We start from the raw sequence: 6905 nt of genomic DNA on the forward strand, positions 1-6905 counted from the left end.
GTATTCAGGAACACCATTGATCTTCACAGTGTCGCAAATCTCCAAGAACATTGCCAAATGAATATTGGGATCATCCAGTGGCGATCCGCTGAATTGAGCATGCTGCACCATGCTAATCAAAGCTGGTTTGAGCTCAAAGTTGTTGGCATTAATTGTCTGGCGTATTATGCTCGAGTAATTTCCATTCAAAACTGGTCGTACATAGTCCTTCAAGGTGCATGGTAGTGCCTCATATTCTTCTTCAGCCATGGCTCGTATCTTATTTCTTCTTAGTGATCTAAAAGTTCTTTCAATTTCCGGATCAACAGGAATAATATCACGAGATCTAGCACGGCGCATCCAACGTCAAAAACACACATGTAGAACAAATTAAAATAAAATTATAAATTAAAACCAAGACTACTTTGTATCGATATTGACAAAAAGAATAAGAATAAACCAATCCCCGGTAACGGCGCCAAAAACGTGATCGGTGCAAAACTGCAAGTGCACAGTATCGTAGTTTTATAATAAAGTGATAAGAAGAGTATCGTCATTAGGGATTGGTACCTTACTTTTACCAAATACCAAAATTATACTAATCTCAATTTTATCTAGAGGAATCACTAAGATTTTATTGTAGCTGCAAATTAAACTAGATCAACTCAAAGAGAAATACGCAAAGGAAATAAAACTGATGTTCGAAGATCAAATTAATGGGAAAGAAAACTTCTAGGAAATCGATTTCACCTAATTCTTTACTATGCTTTTCTCATCCAACTAATTTAATTTAATTCTTTTTGTTCATTAGCAAATCTCTAATCCATCCAACAGCCTCTTTCGATAGTCAATTGGAAATTATTCTTATTCATCAATTCACACAAGAATATGCAAATTCATAAAGCAAGAAAGCAATAAGACTAATGATTTAATTACTACATAGGTTCATACAAGTCTTTCGATCTCTATACTTACCTATGCTGAAATATTCAAGATCTACCCTATGATTCCCTCTTTCAATAGCAAATCACAAGATTAAATATCATCTAATCAATGGCCAGTTAATTAAAAGCAATAAACTCAGAATAAATCAGATAAACAAAGAGAGAATTGCCTTAAATTAGCATAGACAATCAAGCATAGTTAGGAAATAGGTTACATCGTTTTCCTAGAATGAATAAAATTTAGCTCATGCTAGAAATGGAATTCAACATAAACAAATTCACCATAATTGTTCTGAGAAGATTGGAAGAAAATAAACGCTGAAAAATACTTCTCGAGCTCACTGTCGAGCGGCCAAGGAAACGATTCAATGCTTTTCTCCCATCTGTGCTCGTGTATGATTCCAACGTACGTGCAATAATTGGAATTTCCTCTCCAAAACAAATGAATTGAATCCTTCTAGCTGTCTTTTTCAGTCCCAAAAAGTGTTCTCCAGTCAAAAAGTATGATCATAGGGTGAAAAATCCCTTTTTATATCGTCTGACGGCGGAAGACCCTAGATCTGTCAAAATACGATATTCGCTCGAGCGGGGTGTCGAGCGCACATCGAGCGTTCGACTCTGCTTGAGTTCGCTCGAGCGTCCTATCAAGCGCACATTGAGCGTTCAACTCTGCCTGATTTCGCTCGAGCGGCCAATGTCTCCGCTCGAGCGATCTTTGTTTTTCAACAACTCGCTCGAGCTCCCTGTCGAGCGGCAGTCGAGCATTCGAATCTGCCTAAATTCGCTCGAGCGGCCAAAAGCCTCCGCTCGAGTGAACTTGTAAAATCTACAATACGAAATTTTTGCAAGTCATCACTTGAGCTCACTATCGAGCTGACATCGAGCGTTCAACTCTGCTTGACTTCGCTCGAGTGAAAGCTTCCTGCTCGAGCTCACTGTCGAGCTAACATCGAGCGTTCGACTCTGCCTGAATTCGCTCAAGCGGCCAATGCCTCCTCTCGAGCGGTGTGGACCAGACTCCACAGTACTCAACACATCATTGCAGGAGAAGTCCAAAACAAATAGTTCAAATAGAAAAAAACTCAAAGTCAAACATACCGGTGGGCGTAAATCCTTTATAAGGATATTAAAGGAGAAGGTTAGTGAGTTTTGTGATTGGGGGTATAAGTCCTATATTTCAGTTCCATGATGATCACTAATACTATTTCTTGTGTGTTTCAAAGGGAATTGGCGCTGGATATGATAGCATTTTATAAGGAAACACATTGGTCAACATGAAAAGGTCAATTCATCAATGCAGATACTGAACACAAATATGTAAGACATCTTCCTAATTTAATTTGACATACCCAATGCATTAGTGTTTTATAGTAATGCTAATTTTATCCCATTACAAATTAATTCTTTCAAAATTTAATGGTCGAGAGGTTAGCTGAGAAAGATAGTAAGGAGGATGTAGTCGAAGCAGTTGAGAGCATTTTCAAAGAAGTGTTGGGACAAAGATCTGGTTATGCTCAAGGGATGGGGCATATGGTGATTCTGGACCCCTCTCCTTCAATGAAGAATAGTCGAGCATTTATTCGTCTAGCAGAGGAGAATCAACGTCACAAGAGTGAGGCTGAAATGTACAAGAGCAAGCTAGATCAAATGATGGGTGATATTGCTGCATTGAGGCAGAATTTTTCTGAGCATGAGAAACTGTTAATAAGCTATCACCAAAGTGAGTTAGAGAGAGGAAGTGAGCCTCATAGAGAGACTCATCAAGATGCTTAGGCATTTCAGTCTAGGATATTTTTTGTGAAGGGTTTTTTGTGGGGGTTTTTTGTGGATTGTTACAATTATGGCTTAACAATCCAATGGCCATGGACTTGTGTTTAAAATAGTTTTGATTTTGGTAGTTGTTTTGTATAGTTAGGGTGGATATGTATAAGACAATTGTGGGAAGTTCAGTAATGTAGTTTAGAATCTGCCCTGTTTGTATTCAATATTGACTTGTTGGGGGTGCAGTAATATCACTTTTGGAATTGACTACCTTGACTAGGATAGATTAGGTTCATGTTGAAAGGGTAAGTTATAATGAATTTAAGTATTTTTGAATAAAAACATGGATTTCTGAGTAACATAAGGCTGAATACTGAAACTGCTAATTGTTATATATGTTTGGGAAACTTTTAACAGGTTGGGGAAAAGCTCAGCTGAAGCATATGGATCATGAAATGTAGAGCAGAAGTTGGTGGAGATCTCAAAGCAGTTTCAGATTCACAAGAATCTTCAAGGCTGTATGCTCAACCAAACTCAGTATGTGTCTTTAATTATTGAAATCACTTAAGATTTCTAGTCACTCAAGGAAAAGTCTCCATGTTCTATTCAATATCACACACATAGGAAGTGGAACTGTTTAACATGGTATCGCTCAACTATTATTGTTATCCAGAGTTTAGATTAGCTAGATAACCTACACACTAAGTAGCTTTGGTAGGTTAAACAACAAATTTCTCTAACTTAGGATAGATTTCCTGCATGAAATCTGTGAGTGGTGCTTCGTTAGGACCATTTATGATAAAAGTTTGTATACTAATGTATATAATTATGTTGCATGGTAAATACCTAAAACATTTACATGAAAAACTTCCTGCAGGTATAACAGTATTCTCTAGTATCCAAAAGAGAGCTGTGTTTATCATAAAATAGTGACAATAAATATTTACAATTTGGAGCATGAGTGGATTTTAAATATAGTAAACTTCAATTACATTCAAAAAACCAGGGGGTATAACAATCAATGTCAAACAGATATCATAGTATGAACTGTGAGAATCTGAAAGTAATTATGAATTACTGGGAAAATTTCAAAATGGAATCAGCTATACATGCTATAGCAAGTATATGTTCCCACAGTTCATACTAATGTCATGGATTCTTATCAAGATATGATATGAAGCGACAAGTTTGTAGAATTTCAATACTTTTTCGCTGAGAATAAATGTTTCATATACTTGATTGTACTAATAGTTTTGGGATATTCAATAACTGAAAGTGTGGTATTTGCATGGATGAGGCAATAGCACACTTAAATCTACTAATATGCAATCTGGACGTGCAATAGCAGTTGGCATAGAATTCGTAGTAGCTTCTATATATAGTGATAATCCAAGGGGAATAGATATTGCTTGATGTTGACATTGTCCAAAATTGCATTTAGAGTCAAGAAAACTAAATACACAAATCTGTATATAATATGATTGGCAAGAGTAGAAGCATTAAAATTAATATTTTTGGTATGGATATAATTTGAATACTATAGAAGCTCCCCCACCTTTTAGCTTTAGTCATGTAGTTTAACCCATTAAGTCTCTATGTCAAATTTAACAGATTTTGCTTTTTTACACTTTCAGGAGCAATTTGGCACCATGCTATGTGGATTTAGATTGGTAAAATAGTGATTTCTAGAGAAGACATCAAAGCAACCTGTTCTACATTAATGCTCATTTAATCTATCTTTTTTCCTACTCTGCACTTATCCCATTGTCTGTACTTGGATAATGTGCTGCCAAACGTGTTAGTTAAGTTCATGGCCTTCAAGTAAACACCCTTATTCAATGAATGTATGAGATTTTCTATATCATAGGTGTAAGACCAATGTTGGCAGATTTGTACTAGTTGTTGGTGGTTATGTATGTAAGTTGACAGATTATTAACCCTAAGAATATACAATCTGTTGTTGATATTTTGACTGGGTAGCCCTTCCTTTACACAAAATTGTTGTTCATGTATATTGTTAGGATAAGTTTGTTGTTGAATAACAGGTTATATATGCATCCACTAGCTATAGCCAAGAAGTATACTGCATCCTAAGAACTATAGTTCTCATATTGAACTATAGTTGGAAAACAGGTTCTATATGCATCCTGATAACAATAATTGTCATATTGAAATCTGGACATTTATAGAGTGTCCAGTTGGTAACAAAATAGATGTTGTGACAATACCCATGTCCTCTAAACTAGTTTTAATGGGAAAAAGTATTCTGCCCACTAAATCATTATGTGGGAAAAAGTTATACCAAATGCTGCAATTGGACTACCACAAAATGCAAACAATAAATGAGGTAGTCACAAATAGGATTTCCACCACCACATTTCACAACAAATAAACGTTTCCCACCAAATTGATTGCAAAACACACTGGCGTTTTTCCACCACTTTAACACGCAGCCTAAAACTTATTCTCATATCACAACAATTCAATTGTTCAATCGCTTGTGAAGAACACCTATAATGGATAATCTTCTTTAGCCACGATTAGCAGTCACGGGGATAGTAATAGTTATAATAGTAAACCATATTTGCCACCAAAATTCCTCCTCCCAAAACTATCTATAGCCAAGAAGTGTTGGATGTCGAAACACTTAGCCCACTAAACTGTCCACAAAATGATGCATGGCGTCAAATTTTTCCCAACTACTGATTCCATGCATAAAAATTTTTTTGCCACCAAAAGTTTTCAACCCAAATTTAACTACAGCCAAGAGGTAGTGGATGGGAAAAAACTTTATGTCACTATAATTTCCACAGGGTTATTTGTGGATAAAAGTAATTACCGACTATTGCTCGCATGGAAAAAAACTCTAATTGCACCACAATAGTTTGGTTGGCAACATAGTTTCCCATGGAGGAAATTACCTATTGACACTATTAGTTTTCATAGGAATAAATATTGTTTTTGCCACGAAATGAGGTAATGATGGGTAAATTATCTTTGCTCATGAAGTATATGCCACGAAGGAGCCACCAGAGGAATTGGCCGGGGGGGATAATTTTTATCCAATGAATGCATTACTTATTCCGACCACTACCTTTCACGGCAAAAATAACAATTTGTTGTAGTGAGTCAGCTTAAGTCTACTACAAGACATATTCTTTGACATCATTTCAAAAACATCACTAAATTAATATTACCACGGGGTGAATAAACTGAAATCGTGCACCATCACATCGTCCAGGCAGCCTCCGTTTTTGGAAATATATATACATATATATATAATGACAGGTTAATAAGCCTTTTCAAGTGCAAAATACTTTTCTCTATTCCATATTCCATTTGTTTTCAGCTTTTTTTATTCAAAGATTCTATGTGGTTGTTACTTTAGAGTTCATCGTCTTCATGGAACTGTAAAATTTACCATAAATTTACTTAAAAACTAAGTTTATTTTCTATTCCCAACTTTTTTCAAGCTTTCTAAGGAACTACATATCATTATAAATTATATATTTATTTTTAAAAAAATTTACTAATAATTAAGTAAATGTTTTTAAATAAATTTTGAAAAAAAATTTCTAAATAGTTTAAAAAATAGTGAAAGGAAAAAAAAAAGATTTTAGGTGATAGGTAGGGGTAGAAATCCTATGTGGAGTAACGTCCATATGATTATATATATATATGTGTGTGTGTATATATATATTGTTGGGTGATTTAAAAATGAGAATCAAACTCAAGACCTATTTTATAAAAGTTCGGTCTCATGCCATATAAACCACTACTTTTGGCTATTATATATTTGTTTTAAGTTATCATGTCTTCACCAACATCATGGGCTTTGATAATCCCAACAACACACCTTTTTCTGACCCAAAAAATAAAGATTACGACTTAAAGTGAAAATAGTCATATATACAAGTCTAAGAGCTTGCCAATGCAAGTCTAAATTTTAGAATTTATTGGTTATTTTCCTTCACATCGGATTGGTTATAGATGAAAAATTTGAGACTTCAACTATAATAATTCTTCAATCCTCGCCATCTATGGAGAGTTACTGTACAGAGATCAAATTTCTATTTTATTACTTTATCTAACTCCCGCATTCCACTTTCCTCATTTTTTCCTCTTCCTTCGTCCCGTAATCACCGATTCACCCCATTTCCTCTTTGTTTCCTTCTTCTCCCGAAATCACCCCACGTTCGTTTGTCTTCTTCAACTCGCATC

This window comes from Carya illinoinensis, chromosome 4, assembly GCF_018687715.1.
Source record: "Carya illinoinensis cultivar Pawnee chromosome 4, C.illinoinensisPawnee_v1, whole genome shotgun sequence".
Classification (NCBI taxonomy): domain Eukaryota; kingdom Viridiplantae; phylum Streptophyta; class Magnoliopsida; order Fagales; family Juglandaceae; genus Carya; species Carya illinoinensis.